Here is a 17088-nt window from a genome sequence, read left to right as displayed (position 1 = left end):
TCCCCCAGTGGTCACTAACCCCCTCCCACCCTCAAAAAACATCTTTAAAAATATTGATTGCCAGCCTCTATGCCAGCCTTGGATGTCATACTCAGGTCCACGACAGCAGTATGCAGGTCCCTGGAGCAGTTTTAGTGGGTGCAGTGCACTTCAGGCAGGCAGACCCAGCCCCAGCCCCATCCCCCTCTACCTGTTCCGTTTGTGGAGGAAACAGCGAGCCCTTCAAAACCCACCACAAACCCACTGTACACATATCTAGGTGCCCCCCTTCACCCGTAAGGGCTATGGTAGTGGTGTACAGTTGTGGGTAGTGGGTTTTGGGGGGGGTTGGGGGGCTCAGCACACACGGTAAGGGAGCTATGTTCCTGGGATCAATTTATGAAGTCCACTGCAGTGCCCCCTAGGGTGCCCGGTTGGTGTCCTGGCATGTCAGGGGGGGGGGCCAGTGCACTACAAATGCTGGCTCCTCCCACAACTAAATGGCTTGCATTTGGTCGTTTCTGAGATGGACGTCCTTGGTTTCGATTATTGCCGAAAATCAGAAACGACCAAGTCTAGGGACGACCAAATCTAGGGACAACCAAATTTAAGGATATCAGGGGTAGAAAGGTAGATTTGGGAGTCATCAGCATAGAGATGGTAGGAAAAGCCATGGGATGAGATTAATGAACCAAGGGAAGAAGTGTAGATAGAAAAGAGGAGGGGACCAAGAACAGAACCCTGAGGTACGCCGACAGGCAGAGGGATAGAAGTAGAAGAGGATCCACCAGAGTGAACACTAAAGGTACGGAGGGAGAGGTAGGAAGAGAACCAGGAAAGGACAGAGCCCTGGAATCCAAGTGAGGACAGGGTATCGAGAAGTATGCTGTGATCGACAGTGTCAAAAGCAGCGGAAAGATCAAGAAGAATGAGGATGGAATATTGACCTCTGGATTTAGCCAGTAATAGGTCATTGGAGACTTTAGTAAGCGCAGTTTCGGTTGAGTGGAGAGGGCGAAAACCAGATTGTAGTGGGTCAAGAATAGCATGTGAGGAGAGAAAATCAAGGCAGTGGCGGTGAACAGCACGCTCAAGTAATTTGGAGAGAAAAGGAAGGAGGGAGATGGATCGGTAATTAGAGGGACAAGTAGGGTCGAGTGAAGGCTTCTTAAGGAGAGGTGTGACCACAGCATGTTTAAAGGCAGTAGGGACAGTCGCAGTGGAAAGTGAGAGGTTGAGAATGTGACAGATAAAAGGAATAAGAGCAGGAGAGATGGCATTAAGAAGGTGGGTGGGAATGGGATCAGAGGAACAGGTGGTACATTTTGAGGAAGAAAGGAGAAGTGTAGTTTCCTCAATAGTAACTTCAGGAAAGGAGGAAAGGGAATGAGGGGAAGGAGAGAGAGGGGAACGGACTAGTGGAGGGAGAGGTGGTGAGGTAGAGAAAGCAAGGTTTATCTTTTGAACCTTGTTGTGAAAGAATTCAACAAGGGTCTGAGGAGATAATGAAGGGGGAGTTGGGGGAGGGGGCACCTTGAGGAGAGAGTTCAATGTGGTGAAGACAAGTCGAGGATTAGAGCCAAGAGAGTTGGTCAGTTGGATATAATAATCCTGTTTGGCACGTAAAAGAGCAGATTGGAAGGAGGTCAGCATGAACTTAAAGTGTAAGAAATCAGCAAGGGCCCGAGATTTCCGCCAGAGGCGTTCGGCGGAGGGGGTACAGGAACATAGGTAGCGGATATTAGAAGTCAGCCAAGGTTGGGGTTTTGTACGCCTTATAGGGCGGGTCATCAAAGGTGCAAGAGTGTGTAAGGCAGAGGATAGAGTATTGTTGTAGGAAGAAACAGCCTCGTTGACAGACGTGGATGGTGCCACAGTAGAGAGGAGGTTTGAAACATGGGAGGATAGAGATGAAGGGTCAATATCGTGAAGATTCCTAGATAAATTAGATAAGATAGGACGGGACTGGGAGGGAGGAGATTTAAGTGTGAAAGTTATAAGATGGTGATCAGAGGAGAGAAGATCAGAGGCAAGGAAACTAGAGGGTGAACAGTTGGAGGAGAAGATGAGATCAAGACAGTGACCATTTTGATGAGTGGGGAAGGTGGAGCATAGTTGGAGATTAAAGGAGGACGTTAAAGCAAGTAACTTGGAAATATAAGAGTTGGAAGGATCATTAGCAGGAATATTAATGTCACCAAGGATGAGAGAGGGGGAGGAAGGATCATGGAAGAAGGCAAGCCAGGCATCAAAGTCACTGAGAAAGGATGAAAGGGACTTATTAGGGGGACGATAAATGACCGCTATTCGAAGAGGCAGAGGAGAGAAAAGGCGGATAGAGTGGACTTCAAAGGAGGAAAAACAGTGAGATTGAGGTGGAAGAAGGGGTTGAACTCTGGAGGAGGGAGAGAGAAGTAGTCCAACACCGCCCCCACGGCCGGCAGGGCGAGGAGTATGTGAAAATAGATAACCGCCATGGCACAGGGCTGCGACTGAAGCAGAGTCATCAGGGCAGAACCAGGTTTCTGTTATGGCGAGCAGATGGAGGTGACGCGAGATAAAGAGGTCCTGGATATAGGCGAGTTTGTTACAGATAGAGCGGGCATTCCATAGGGCGCAAGAGAAGGGCAGAGAAGAGGAGGGGAGTAGAGAAATAGAGATGAGGTTAGAGAGGTCGCAGTGAGATCTGTAGAGTTGGGATAATAGTTGGTGAGGGGGGCCAGGATTAGGATTGATGTCACCGGCTGAGAGTAAGAGAAGGAGTAAAAGAGAGTGGAGGAGAGTAGGAGAGGTGTGGCCACGAAGGCGAGAGGTATTTAGGTGGAATGGGGAAGGCAAAATGGACGGAAGAAAGAGGCGGAGATTAAAGCCAAGAGGGAGGAAGAGGGTAGGAGAGAAGGTGAGGTGATGAAGTCGATGGATGGGCAGTGAGTTCCTGAAGCGGAGAGAGGTAGGGGGTGAGGGAAAAGATTAGGAAGGGACAGGGCTAGGAAGAGAATGTGAATAGGGGACATAAATGACTGAGGTACTTTAGCAACTGGGAAGAAGATTAGATGTAAAGAGAAAAATGCCCTGCATGCCGTTAGGCACGCGGCACCTAGAGCAGAGGCCCTGAGTGGATTGGAGTGGGCCTGGGTGTCACCCCAGAGAAGGTTGTAAGGATATGCAGATGAGCTGCAAGTCCTCCACAGCACCTGAAAGGCAGCCGGTGGTAGAGCTGGGCACCTCTCAGCTGAGGAAAGGCTTACCAGGGGTTAGGCCGAAGCCAGCATTCCTCCCCCTGAGGGTCACCTGATCCTAGCCAAAAAGCACCTGGAAACTCTGTGCACTTGGAGCGAGGGCCCTGGGAAGATCGGGGTGGAACTGGAGTCACCCCGGATATAGCTGTGAGGAAATGCAGAAGGGCTGCAAGTCCTCCACAGCACCTGGTGGGAGCGCTGGGCACCTAGAGCGGAGGCCCTGAGTGGATCGGAGTGGACCTGGGTGTCACCCCGGAGAAGGCTGTAAGGATATGCAGATGAGCTGCAAGTCCTCCACAGCACCTGAAAGGCAGCCGGTGGTAGAGCTGGGCACCTCTCAGCTAAGGAAAGGCTTACCAGGGGTTAGGCCGAAGCCAGCATTCCTCCCCCTGAGGGTCGCCTGTATGTGTACAACTTGCTGTTCTGTACATTTAAAGACAGCCTGACCAGTTGTGTTCACAATCCACCATGCCTTAGGTTTCCTTTTTATGGACTTGGCAATTTCCGCCAAGTTGAGCACCCCCAATCATTTTGAAAAGTTGGCTCCTATGCGGTCCCCCTTCCAGTTCTGCAGACCACTAGAGGAAGAAAGGTGTCTCCCCCCTCGCAGGAACCAGGGCCTATAGAGGAGTAAGAAAACCCCTCTCTCCTCCTCCTGCCAGAAGATTCTGGACAGGTTTGGAAAACGAGAGATGAGTGACCAGCCCCTGAAGTTCAGTGCCTGAAAAAGTACCAGGAGCCATGTGCTAGCAAGAAAGCAGGTGCCAGAGAACAGATTAACTGGCTGTGCTGCAGCTCTGTCTGTACATTTTAGACTTAGCAGCTCTGTCTCTGAATCTCCCCCACAAATTCAAACTTAGTGGGTGTGACCTGATTCTCTGTTAGAGGGGCAGCCTTCTATACCAGTTTTTCTTGAGAAATCCATCTTTTTTACAGATTAACTGGCTGTGCTGCAGCTCTGTCTGTACATTTTAGACTTAGCAGCTCTGTCTCTGAATCTCCCCCACAAATTCAAACTTAGTGGGTGTGACCTGATTCTCTGTTAGAGGGGCAGCCTTCTATACCAGTTTTTCTTGAGAAATCCATCTTTTTTACAGATTAACTGGCTGTGCTGCAGCTCTGTCTGTACATTTTAGACTTAGATCCCTCCCACCCACCCCTCTACCCACCCACCCCTAGGGTGATAGTTCTTATATACCCTCCCAAGCAACCTAATCTGCCTGCAGATAACTGCTCTGTCTCTGTGTTCAGGCTCTTCACCTCCTTTCCTCCCACATTTTTCAAACATAGTGGGTGTGACTTGTTCTTACTGGGCAGTGCCTACCTGCCTGCTGCCTACCATTCCAGTTTTAAGCCTCTAATCCAGCTCTGCCGTTCTATCTATCGCTTAACACCTCAGTCACTACATATATACCCATAACACCTCAGTTACTACTTATGGCCCCTTTACACATTCTCTTCCTTGCCCTGTCCCTTCCTAATCTTTTTCCCCTCCCCCTACCGCTGTCTACCACTGGAACTCACTGCCCACCCATGTCCTCTCCCATCTTGCTCACTACTGCAATACCCTACTCACCCCCGTCCCTCACCACCTCACCATCTCTCCTGTCCCCCTCCTCCTTCCTAGCTCTCAACCTTCAACACTTCCTTCCTGCCATTAACCCATCCCCATTCCTCCTAAGCGCATCCCGTCTTCGTCGCCTTCGTCGCCCTACCTCCCCCACCCTCCTCCGCACTCTCTTGCTCCTCCTCCTGCTATCCGCAGGAGACATCAATCCCAATCCAGGTCCCCCACACCTGTCTTCGTCCTATCCATGCAAACGTTTCCGGGATGTCTCCAATCTCATATCTATTCCCCTCCTCCCCCCCTCTTCCCTCCCCTTCTCATGTGCACTGTGGAATGCCCACTCGGTCTGCAACAAACTTCCCTTCACCCACGATCTCTTCATCTCTCATTCCCTTCACCTGCTTGCCCTAACTGAAACCTGGCTCTCCCCTGACGACTCTGCCTCAGTTGCGGCTCTATGCCATGGAGGCTATCTCTTCTCCCATACTCCCCGCCTAGTTGGCCGTGGAGGAGGCGTCGGGTTGCTACTCTCGCCCTCCTGTAGCTTCCAACCCCTCCTCCTACCACAGTCTCACTGCTTCTCATCCTTTGAAGTCCACTCCATCCGTCTATTCTACCCGTTGCCACTCAGAGTGGCAGTCATTTACCGCCCCCCTGATAAATCCCTCCCTTCCTTCCTCACCGACTTCGATGCCTGGCTTTCTGTTTTTCTTGAACCCTCATCTCCATCCCTCATTCTCGGAGACTTCAACATACACGTTGATGACCTGTCCAACTCTCACGCTTCTCAGTTCCTCACTCTAACATCATCCTTCAACCTCCAGCTTTGTTCCACCACCCCTACTCACCGTGATGGCCATTGCCTTGACCTCGTCCTCTCCTCTTCCGGCTCACCCTCCAATTTCCACACCTCAGCTCTTCCTGTCTCTGATCATCACCTGATCACCTTCACACTTCTTCACCCTCCCCCTCAGCCCCGCCCAACATTAACCACTACTTCCAGGAATCTCCAGATTATTGACCCTCCCACCTTATCATCTAGTATTTCTAATCTCCTCCCCTCCATCATGTCCTCCGAGTCTGTTGACGAGGCTGTCTCCGCTTACAATGCCACTCTCTCCTCTGCTCTGGACACCCTTGCACCATCCACCTCCCGTCCCACAAGGCGTACTAATCCCCAGCCCTGGCTGACCCCTTGCATCCGTTACCTTCGCTCCTGCGCCCGATCTGCTGAACGCCTCTGGAGGAAATCTCGCACCCATTCAGATTTCCTTCACTACAATTCATGCTATCCTCCTTCCAGTCCTCACTATTCCTTGCCAAACAGGACTATTACACCCAATTGACTAATTCTCTCAGCTCTAACCCTCGTCGTCTCTTCGCCACCCTTAACTCCCTCCTCAAAGTGCCCTCCGCTCCCACCCCCCCGTCACTCTCTCCTCAATCACTGGCTGACTACTTCCGCGACAAGGTGCAAAAGATCAACCTTGAGTTCACTACCAAGCCACCTCCTCCTCTTCACCCTTCAACCCTCTCCCTCAACCAACCAACCCAGACCTCTTTCTCCTCCTTTCCTGATATCTCCGAGGAGGAAACCGCCCGCCTTCTTTCCTCCTCAAAATGCACCACTTGTTCCTCTGATCCCATCCCCCACCAACTTACTTAACACCATCTCTCCTACTATCACCCCCTCCATCTGTCATATCCTCAACCTCTCTCTCTCCACTGCAACTGTCCCCGACACCTTCAAGCATGCTGTAGTCACGCCACTCCTCAAAAAACCATCACTAGACCCTACCTGTCCCTCCAACTACCGCCCCATCTCCCTCCTACCCTTCCTCTCCAAGACACTTGAGCGCGCAGTCCACAGCCGCTGCCTTGATTTTCTCTCCTCTCATGCCATCCTTGATCCGCTTCAATCCGGTTTTTCGCCCTCTTCACTCGACAGAAACAGCACTTTCTAAAGTCTGTAATGACCTGTTCCTTGCCAAATCCAGAGGCCACTACTCCATCCTCATCCTCCTGGATCTATCCGCTGCTTTTGACACTGTCAATCATGACTTACTTCTTGCCACACTGTCCTCATTTGGGTTCCAGGGCTCTGTCCTCTCCTGGTTCTCCTCCTATCTCTCCCACCGCACCTTCAAAGTTCACTCTCATGGATCTTCCTCCACCCCCATCCCCTTATCTGTTGGTGTTCCCCAGGGATCGGTCCTTGGACCCCTTCTCTTCTCAATCTACACCTCTTCCCTGGGCTCCCTGATCTCATCTCATGGTTTCCAGTACCATCTCTATGCTGATGACACCCAACTGTATCTCTCCACACCAGACATCACCGCGGAGACCCAGGCAAAGGTATCGGCCTGCTTATCCGACATTGCTGCCTGGATGTCCAACCGCCACCTGAAACTGAACATGTCCAAGACCGAGCTTATCGTCTTTCCACCAAAACCCACTTCTCCTCTTCCTCCACTTTCTATCTCAGTTGATAACACCCTCATCCTCCCCGTCTCATCTGCCCGCAACCTCGGAGTCATCTTTGACTCCTCTCTTTCCTTCTCTGCGCATATCCAGCAGATAGCCAAGACCTGTCGCTTCTTCCTCTTTAACATCAGCAAAATTCGCCCTTTCCTCTCTGAACACACCACCCGAACTCTCGTCCACGCTCTCATTACCTCTCGCCTGGACTACTGCAACTTACTCCTCACCGGCCTCCCACTTAGCCATCTATCCCCCCTTCAGTCTGTTCAGAACTCTGCTGCACGTCTCATATTCCGCCAGAACCGATATACTCATATCACCCCTCTCCTCAGGTCACTTCACTGGCTTCCGATCAGATACCGCATTCAATTCAAGCTTCTCCTTCTTACCTACAAATGCACTCAGTCTGCTGCCCCTCACTACCTCTCTACCCTCATCTCCCCTTACGTTCCCGCCCGTAACCTCCGTTCACAGGATAAATCCCTCCTCTCAGTACCCTTCTCCACCACCGCCAACTCCAGGCTCCGCTCATTCTGCCTCGCCTCACCCTATGCTTGGAACAACCTTCCTGAACCCTTACGCCAAGCCCCCTCCCTGCCCATCTTCAAGTCTTTGCTTAAAGCCCACCTCTTCAATGCTGCGTTCGGCACCTAACCCTTACCGTTCAGTGAATCCAGACTGCCCCAATTTGACTGCCCCGATCGGACCGACCGTTCACTTGTCTATTAGATTGTAAGCTCTTTGAGCAGGGACTGTCTCTCTTTGTTAAATTGTACAGCGCTGCGTAACCCTAGTAGCGCTCTAGAAATGTTAAGTAGTAGTAGTAGTAGTAGTAAAGAGCCCTCCTGCTAAAAAGAAAAAAAAAAGCCCCTGGAGAGAAGAGGAACTGCACTGAATGGATTTAAGGAGCCCCAGACTCACCATCCCTCCTGAGAAAACAGAAGAAAGCAGAGCAGAAATTCAGTGCTGTAGAGTGTGTAAATCTGTAATAGAAAAATAACTAAATAAAGATTTCAATTCTATTCATAGATACAGTACTGTGATAGAGTATATTTCACCATAGAGAGATAGAGATCCACAACCAAATCCTACCAGAACTAGGCTTCATAAAATGACAACCTGGGTTTGAGGTTAGTCCCATGGCCCACAAGTACAGTTAGGGCGAACACACCCGGATCCTGTGTGGGAGGTTGTAGCTTAGCAGGAAAAGCTAAATGCGAGGTTGGGTGGGGGGGAGGAAACTAACCCCTCTGGATTATATTTATACAATTTCCTGAGCTCTGGAAGCGAGAGAAGAATACCCAGTAGCTGAATTAAGAGACACATTAGCATACAGTTTGCATAAGCAGGTGAACAGTGGACACAGTTTGTTAATAAAGACTCAAGAAGGGAGAAAAGGACCCTGTTAGGTCCTGAAAAGTGCAGGGAACAGGAATATCTGTTCACCACAGGACTTTACAGGACTAAAGGATGCTTGATTGCTGGTGGTTATGGACTCATCCTAATTGTAAAGGGAAACTCAAATAAAGACCCTACAGCTGGTGAGCCTAAAGAGGTTGGTTGGTACAACAGTCAACAAGTGCTCTTACCCAGGTTAGGGCCTAAATGGGTTTTGATTAATTTTGTAGCTGATCTGGTGACATTGTGGGACCAGAGGGCCTTGCAGCCTACACCATGGGTTTTTTTTAATTTGAATTTTGCTCAACGTAAGTTACATTCATGTAAACTAGGTATTTTCCTTTCCCCAGAGAGCAATGCAGGGTTAAGTGACTTGCCCATGATCACAAGGAGCAACACTGGGCTTGAACTGGATACCTGTGGATGGACAGAGCTGGATGGACTTCTAAGGTCTATGTCCCAGAAACGCCAAAGAAAGACTTGTGATAAAGTATATAATATCACATTCATTGTTGATTTAATCATGAATTGATAATGAGTGTGACTGTTGAGCAGTCTGGATAAGAACATAAGAGTAACCATACAGGGTCAGAACAATGGTCCATCTAGCCCAGTATCCTGTTTTCCAAACAGTGGCCAAGCCAGGTCACAAGTACCTGGCAGAAACCCAAACTGTGGCAACATTCCATGTGAATAGCAAGATTCTGGGCACCTAAAGAGTCAAAAGATTCCATGAACAATCTCAGAATAGCAACATTCCATGCAGAATCCCAAAAAAATTGCAAGATTCTGGAATCCTAAAGACTGACAAGATTCCATGCAGAATCTCAGAGTAGCAACATTCCATGTAGAATCCCAAAAAATTGCAAGATTCTGGAATCCTAAAGAGTGACAAGATTCCATGCAGAATCTCAGCGTAGCAACATTTGTCCAAACCTTTTTAAAACCCGGATATGCTAACTACTGTTACCACATCCTCTGGCAAAGAGTTCCAGAGCTTAACTATTCGTTGAGTGGATGACCCATTCAAGTCTTTATCTGCCATCATTTACTAAGAGCTGTGTAATCGAGTCCATAACAACTGTCCAGCTGCTAAATGGGGAGTCTCCAGTAATAATGTGAAGGACAAGGACACGTTAAGTGATGCTTCTTAGAGAGGTGACAGGCCCGTAAAGAGACAGATTCCTAGCATGCAGTACTGTGGGTCCTGCCTCTCCCTGTCCTCTGCTGTGTGGAAATCATGCATAATTCTTTCCAGTTGCAGGCTGCTGCTGTGGAGGTCTGACTTGCACACTCTCGTCAGCGTGGCACGTACTTTCTCAGCATCGTGTGGGGATGCAGGAAGGATGTGGTTCTGTGTCTACATTAACACAGAACTGCTGACTGATCCAGTACCACTCAAGAGAGAGGCAGGAGCCCTCGAAGAAAACCAGAGAGCAGCATGTCGCACTGTCACTCAAGAGAGCTGAGAGCACACACGCATACCACAGTGCAGGAAGTGAACCGGAACCAGTGCAACAGAATCACAAACTACAGTGCATGTCGAAGGCTACCTGACTGCTGCTTCTTCTGTGTCTGGGTGTGATGTTATGATGTAGCTTGTGAACTTTGCAGAGAGGAATGAAGGGAGATGCAGGAGAGTCACTGAAAAGAGAGCAGTGTGCTCACTTGAAATGATGATGTCCTGGGTGTCATTTTTTACAATCCCCAAATATTTTTTCCCTGTGCACACTCATCTGAAACAGTGTGAAAGGGGATTTCTGTGCTTACAATCAAAGTGGTTTAAATATATATAGGTAATCATTTTGTACCTGGGGCAATGGAGGGTTAAGTGACTTGCCCAGAGTCACAAGAAGCTGCAGTGGGAATCAAGCCCAGTTCCTCAGGATCAACGTCCTCTGCACTAATCACTAGGCTACTCCTCCACAAGCAACATTCCATGTAGAATCTCAAACAATAGCAACAGAATCTCAAATAGTGGCAACAGAATGTTATTTAGTAGCAACATTCCATATAGAATCTCAAATAGTAGCAACAGAATCTCAAATAGTAGCAATGTTCCATGTAGAATCTCAGATAGTAGCAAAATTTCATGTAGAATCTCAAATAATAGCAACAGAATCTCAAACAGTAGCAACAGAATCTCAAAGAGCAGTAACATTCCATGTAGAATCTCAAACAGTAGCAACATTCCATGTAGAATCTGAAATAATAGCAACAGAACCTCAAATAGTAGCAACATTCCATGTAGAATCTGAAATAATAGCAACAGAATCTCAAATAGTGGCAACAGAATGTTATTTAGTAGCAACATTCCATATAGAATCTCAAATAGTAGCAACATTTCATGTAGAATCTCAAATAATAGCAACAGAATCTCAAAGAGTAGCAACAGAATCTCAAAGAGCAGCAACATTCCATGTAGAATCTCAAACAGTAGCAACATTCCATGTAGAATCTGAAATAATAGCAACAGAACCTCAAATAGTAGCAACATTCCATGTAGAATCTCAAACAGAAGCAACAGAATCTCAAATAGTGGCAACAGAATGTTATTTAGTAGCAACATTCCATATAGAATCTCAAATAGTAGCAACATAATCTTAAATAGTAGAAACATTCCATGTAGAATCTCAAATAATAGCAACAGAATCTCAAAGAGTAGCAACAGAATCTCAAAGAGCAGCAACATTCCATGTAGAATCTCAAACAGTAGCAACATTCCATGTAGAATCTGAAATAATAGCAACAGAATCTCAAACAGTAGCAATAGAAACTGAAATAGTAGGAACATTCCATGTAGAATCTCAAATAGTAGCAACAGAATCTCAAATAGTAGCAACGTTCCATGTAGAATCTCAAACAGTAGCAACAGAATCTCAAATAGTTGCAGTCACTTCAAATTGTGTTTTTTTCTTTGATCTACAAGCTGCTTAGAAATTGAAGGGGATAATGTGCATCCTTTATCCTGCTCTCTCATTAAGCACACCTGGCTTACTTTCAGCATTGTTGAAACCTCTCTACTCGGATTCCCTAAATGTCCTCTTTCAATAGTATCCTTCAAGGATACTCTACACCGAACCATGCGCTGGGTGGCTGTCGGCTTTTCACCCCCATTCTAGTTTAAAAGGTGCTCTATCTCTTTTTTTAAATTTAGCGCCAGCAGCCTGGTTCCTTCCGGAACAGTCTTCCCCTTTCCCAGAATGATGACCAATTCCTAACAAATCTGAATCCCTCATCCCTGCACCAACATCACACTGAGACTTTGGAGCTCTGCCTGTCTTTGGGTCCTGCACGTGGAATGCGGAGCATTTCTGAAAATGCTATCCTGGAGGATCTGGACTTCAGCTTTCTACCTAAGAGCCTAAATTTGGCTTCCAGATCCTACCTCCCACATTTTCCTATGTCATTGGTACCCACATGTACCAAGCCAGCCGGCTCCCCCCCAGCACTATCTAAGATCCTGTAGATCCTGTCTAGGTGATGCGTGAGGTCTGCTCCCTTCGCACCAGGCAGGCAAGTGACCAGGTGATCCTCATGTCTGCCAACCACCCAGCTATCCACATGCCTAATGATTGAATCACCAACTACAACAGCTGTCCTAACCCTTCTCGCCTGGGCAGAAGTTCTCAGAGGCATATCCTCGATGCGAGAGGACAGTGCATCCTCTGGTGGGCAGGTTCTGGCTACAGGAGTACTTCCTACTTCACCAGGGTGATGCTTTCCTTCTAGGAGACCTCCCTCCTCCAAGGTATCACAAGGGCTACCAGACTGGAGGTGGGACTTCTCTACAACATCCCTGCAGGTCTCCTCTATGTACCTCTCTGTCTCCCTCAGCTCCACCAAGTCTGCTACTCTAGCCTCAAGAGAACAGTTGCATTGGTTGCCGGTCGAATATAGGAGCTCCTTCAAAGTTCTTTGTCAAACTCTTAAAAGCTCTTTATACTGGTTTACCTGATTACCTTGCCCAGCTTATTATTCTTCATGCCCCTGTACATCTAACGATGACCATAGGTTTATACTCCCTAATCCATCCAAGGCCTATGGGAGTCTACTTGTAAAGTGCTTTTTATTTTCTGGCTCCATTTCTATGGAACAATTTACCCACCTGATATTATTTATTTAAAAGACTTATAGGCCGCCTAGAAGTAGGTGGTTTCCAAGAAATGTTCAGAATAAAACAAACATCACAAAATAAATACAATTCTTTTCATCTTAAAATCACAGGGCTTCCACAGTCAGTTGAAGAATTACAGCCACAAATAACCGAGTCTTCAATCATTTCTTAAACTGTGCAAAAGTACCACAGTGGTGGAGCTGATCAGAAAGTGCATTCCATAATGAAATCGCTGCCGGAACGAAGGCCGAAGCCCGCGTATCAGCATAATGTAGCCATGCTACATCATCTGTAGAAATGCGCATAGCGGCTTCTGACCTCAATACCTGTCTCGGCTGATAGACAGTGTCAGCACCCCTCCTCCAATGTGCCGGGGTAGCTCCTCCTCGGGCTCCCTAGGGTTGGGACAACCCCCCTTGAGACATACAGTTTAAGCTTCTCCTACTCACCTACAAATGCACTCGATCTGCAGCCCCTCCTTACCTCTCTACCCTCATCTCCCCTTACGTTCCTACCCGTAACCTCCGCTCTCAAGACAAATCCCTCCTCTCAGTACCCTTCTCCACCACCGCCAACTCTAGGCTCCACCCTTTCTGCCTCGCCTCACCCCATGCTTGGAACAAACTCCCTGAGCACATACGCCAGGCCCCCTCCCTACCCATCTTCAAATCATTGCTCAAAGCCCACCTCTTCAATGTCGCCTTCGGCACCTAACCACCACACCTCTACTCAAGAAATCTAGACTGCACCAACTTGACATTTCGTCCTTTAGATTGTAAGCTCTTCTGAGCAGGGACCATCCTTATTTGTTAATTTGTACAGCGCTGCTTAACCCTAGTAGCGCTCTAGAAATGTTAAGTAGTAGTAGTAGTAAAAACATCCAAAAACACAGTCCATGACTCTTCAGTTCACACACACACAGTTAGAGTGCAGTTTCCCTCTCTCTTACACCCCAGAAGAATGCAATTCCTCTCCCACAGTCCAAATTCAAAACACAAAAAGAAAAAGAAATGCAGTTTCTCCCCCACAGTCCAAGTTCAAAACACAGGGAAAATGCAGTTCTCTCACACCCCTGCTCCTCCTCCAGAAACTGCTCCCTTTAAATCAGAGACAATGATCTTAGATTTATTCCATGTCCGTCTTAGCTGGGAGAACAGAGCGGATATATTAGTCCTTTATCTTCTTCCCCGATACCTGAGCCCAAGCAGAAATCTCCACAGGCTCTGTTTCCTCCGTGGCCTCTCTTTCCCCGCCCCCTCCTCTCTCCTCACCTCCAACCTCCCATTCCATTAATTCATCTCCATCTGGGCTTTTCAGCTGTTGCCCTTCTGCCTCATTAGTGTCCGTCAGCCAATCCCCATTCTCTCCCTCAGCATTCTCCTCCTGGTAGCTCCCAGCCTCCTCCCTTTCCGTTTCTCCCTCATACTGCAGGGGATGCTGGGCCTCGGAGTCCTCCTCCCTTCCTTTGAGTCTGGTCTGCCTATAGCCTCTAGGGGGCCTGCCCTCCCCGCCTGCAGGATTCTGGACTTTGTAGTCCCACTCTCCAGGTACCAGACTGCCTGTTCTGCCTCTGTCCTTAGCTTCCTCTCCTTTTTCTCCCTTAGGTGCCTCACAACAGGCAGAACTTGCTTCAAGTAACATGGAGCATCCTATATAATAAAACGCACTCCAACATTCTGAAGCTGACTGCATGGCTGAGGCATTCCTGCTCTCTGTATCCATCTCCTGAATTGACATCACTTACTTCCGGGTTCGTCACAAGCAGAACTGACCAACCACACGAGGTTTTTCGGCTTCAGAATGTTGGCGGTGCATTCTATTAAATAGGATTGGTCAGTTCCTTGAAGCACAGCCAGAGCTCAGCGTCCTGCACAGTAACGCTCAGACACCAGAGAGAGGGGGGGGGGGGAGGTATCTCTGTCACACACACACTCTCTCTCTTTCACAGTCAATGTCTGTCTTTCTCTCTCTCACTCTCACACACTCTATGTCTCACACAGTATCACATTCACTCTCTATGTGTCACACAGTCACTCACACACTCTCTTGGTCCCATACACTCAGTCTCACAGAGAGTCTGTGTCTCACACACACTCTCTCTCTCACACTGTCTCACATACGCACTTGCACACACTCTCATTCTCACACACACACTCTCTCTCACAGACACACTCGCACCCAGACACACACTCTCTCTCACACACACTCTCTCAAACATACACACTCCAAGGAAAACCTTGCTAGCGTCCGTTTCATTTGTGTCAGAAACGGGCCTTTTTTACTAGTCTGTATATAAAGTCTGATGTACAATCATCAATACCTTAAATCGTATTCTCTGTAGCACAGGTAACCAGAGCAGTTGTTCAAGCACTGAAGATACATGGGAAAATTTTGACATTCCTACTAGGACTTGAGCAGCTGCATTCTGGACCACTTGCAATGCCCTCGCACCCAAAGATGGCATTCCAATAAATAGAGCATCGCAGTAGTCTAGCCGTACCAAAACCATACTTTGCAGTAAACAGATATCCAACTGGAAGTGGACAGTTAACCTGCAGTCAGTGTTGAATATTTTTTTATTTTTTATACATATACAATTAATTTCAAGGAATTACACTTGATACAGGAAAAAGTGTTATTTGCAAAGTTAGAAAAAAACAGAGGAAAAATATATAATATAAATTTAACATAATACAACACTCAAGTCCTCATTAATGGGGGACATCCTTACACTGGAGGATTAAAAAGAAAAATAATAGGAAATCTTATACCTAGGAGATATTTAAACAAGGTTAATTCACATAACTCTTTCATTTCTTTTAGATGTTACAAACGATGTTAAATGTGACGGGTCCATGAAAACATATTTTTTAGACTTATAACGTATTATACATTTACAAGGAAAGCGAAGGTAGAAAGAAGCACCTAGTCGCAATACTTCTGGTTTCAATATCAAAAATTGTTTTCGTTTTTTTTTGCGTTTCTCTCGATACATCTGGAAACAATAATATTTTTAAATCCAAAAACTCTTTATCCTTATGTTTAAAGGACATTTTAAACAGCCACTGTTTATCTGGAAGTAGAGCTACAGTGGCTACCAAAGTTGCCGGAGTTGTTTGTTCAACATCGGATGTTTCTAGGAAATTTGTTACATTTAAAGAATCTTTTTGTTGCTGTGGTTGTTCTTGAGGTTTTGGGGGCACATAATAAACCTGAGTCAATGGTGGAAAATTCGTCTCCGGTATCTCCAAGACCTCTTTAAAATATCGTTGTAGCATCTCCAATGGATTAATCATTTTAATTCTTGGAAAGTTTATAAATCTCAAATTGTATCTGCGCATGTGATTTTCATAGTTTTCCATTTTAATCCTAACATTTGTCATATCTTTTATCTTGGCAGCTTGAGTACTTTCCGACTTTGAAATTTTCTCATCTGTCTTATCCATTCTTTCAAAAAAGTTTTTAATTTCACTTTTCTCCAAGTGTTGAAATTTATGATTGTATTTGGTGTGTGTAGTCTTGATAATGGTTGTGATTTTGTGAAAGTTTGGTTGTTTGCCTATTTTTCTTTTCTCTATTCTAGGCTGTTCTTTTTATTGTCCATCGCTTTGATTTATATCGTTAAGGTGATTTTAACAAATGCAATAAACCATAAACCACTGTGTTCTGAAACGCACATTAGTTAGGAACACGTACCACTCACCAGAGTATCAGCCCACCTCAACTACTGCAAGTCGTCGCACATCTCATCAGTTTCAGAGCTGGTGAAAGACCCTGGAGCAAAAGAAACAGAAGAATTAAGACCCTGGCTCACATCTCCAAGTTTCAAGCACAACATTACTTTAGGCTAGTTCTTATCTCAGCCCAATCACTGGGTATTATAATTGTGTAGCTTCATGTCCTCCCTGTTGGGCCTGTCATATAATGTCCTAATTACGAAGAGTAGAGTTTGGAGGTCCCACAGGACATCGATTTTGATGAGGGAAACACTTTCTGAACTGGGTGTGGATCCATCTCCACGTAATTGGCGCCCTTTTTTCACGCTGAAAAAGTTTACGGATAAGTACTCATACATAGCGATTTGCCTACGAGGATACGTCAACTGTTAGAAATGAAGAGTACTAAACCAGTGAGTTAATCATCCAATTTATGTCATTATTATGACACTGTAACATCTGTTTAGTATCTAGTTCTAATATGTACAGTATGAGAGACGTATCTAAACATATTCAACATAGGTACTCTTAATTAGCTTCAATAACGATTGATGCAACGATTAATACACGTAGCTCGATTTAGCGTTAACT

The 17088-nt window shown here is 46.7% G+C and overlaps 1 protein-coding gene across 2 annotated transcripts in view; it reads right to left on the bottom strand.

The window, feature by feature from the left end:
- LOC115458730 (tyrosine-protein kinase Fyn) overlaps nt 1-16552 on the bottom strand; it is a 123528-nt gene extending 106976 nt beyond the window's left edge. For both annotated transcript variants that reach the window (XM_030188554.1, XM_030188555.1), the window contains exon 1: nt 16485-16552. The gene's annotated coding sequence lies outside the window, so the exon portion shown is untranslated. The remainder of the gene's footprint in view (nt 1-16484) is intronic.
- Nucleotides 16553-17088: the final 536 nt, after the last annotated feature.

Source organism: Microcaecilia unicolor, unplaced genomic scaffold (genome assembly GCF_901765095.1).
Source record: "Microcaecilia unicolor unplaced genomic scaffold, aMicUni1.1, whole genome shotgun sequence".
Classification (NCBI taxonomy): domain Eukaryota; kingdom Metazoa; phylum Chordata; class Amphibia; order Gymnophiona; family Siphonopidae; genus Microcaecilia; species Microcaecilia unicolor.
The sequence above is the reverse complement of the archived record's forward strand: the minus strand, read 5'-3'. Positions and strand labels throughout refer to the sequence as shown.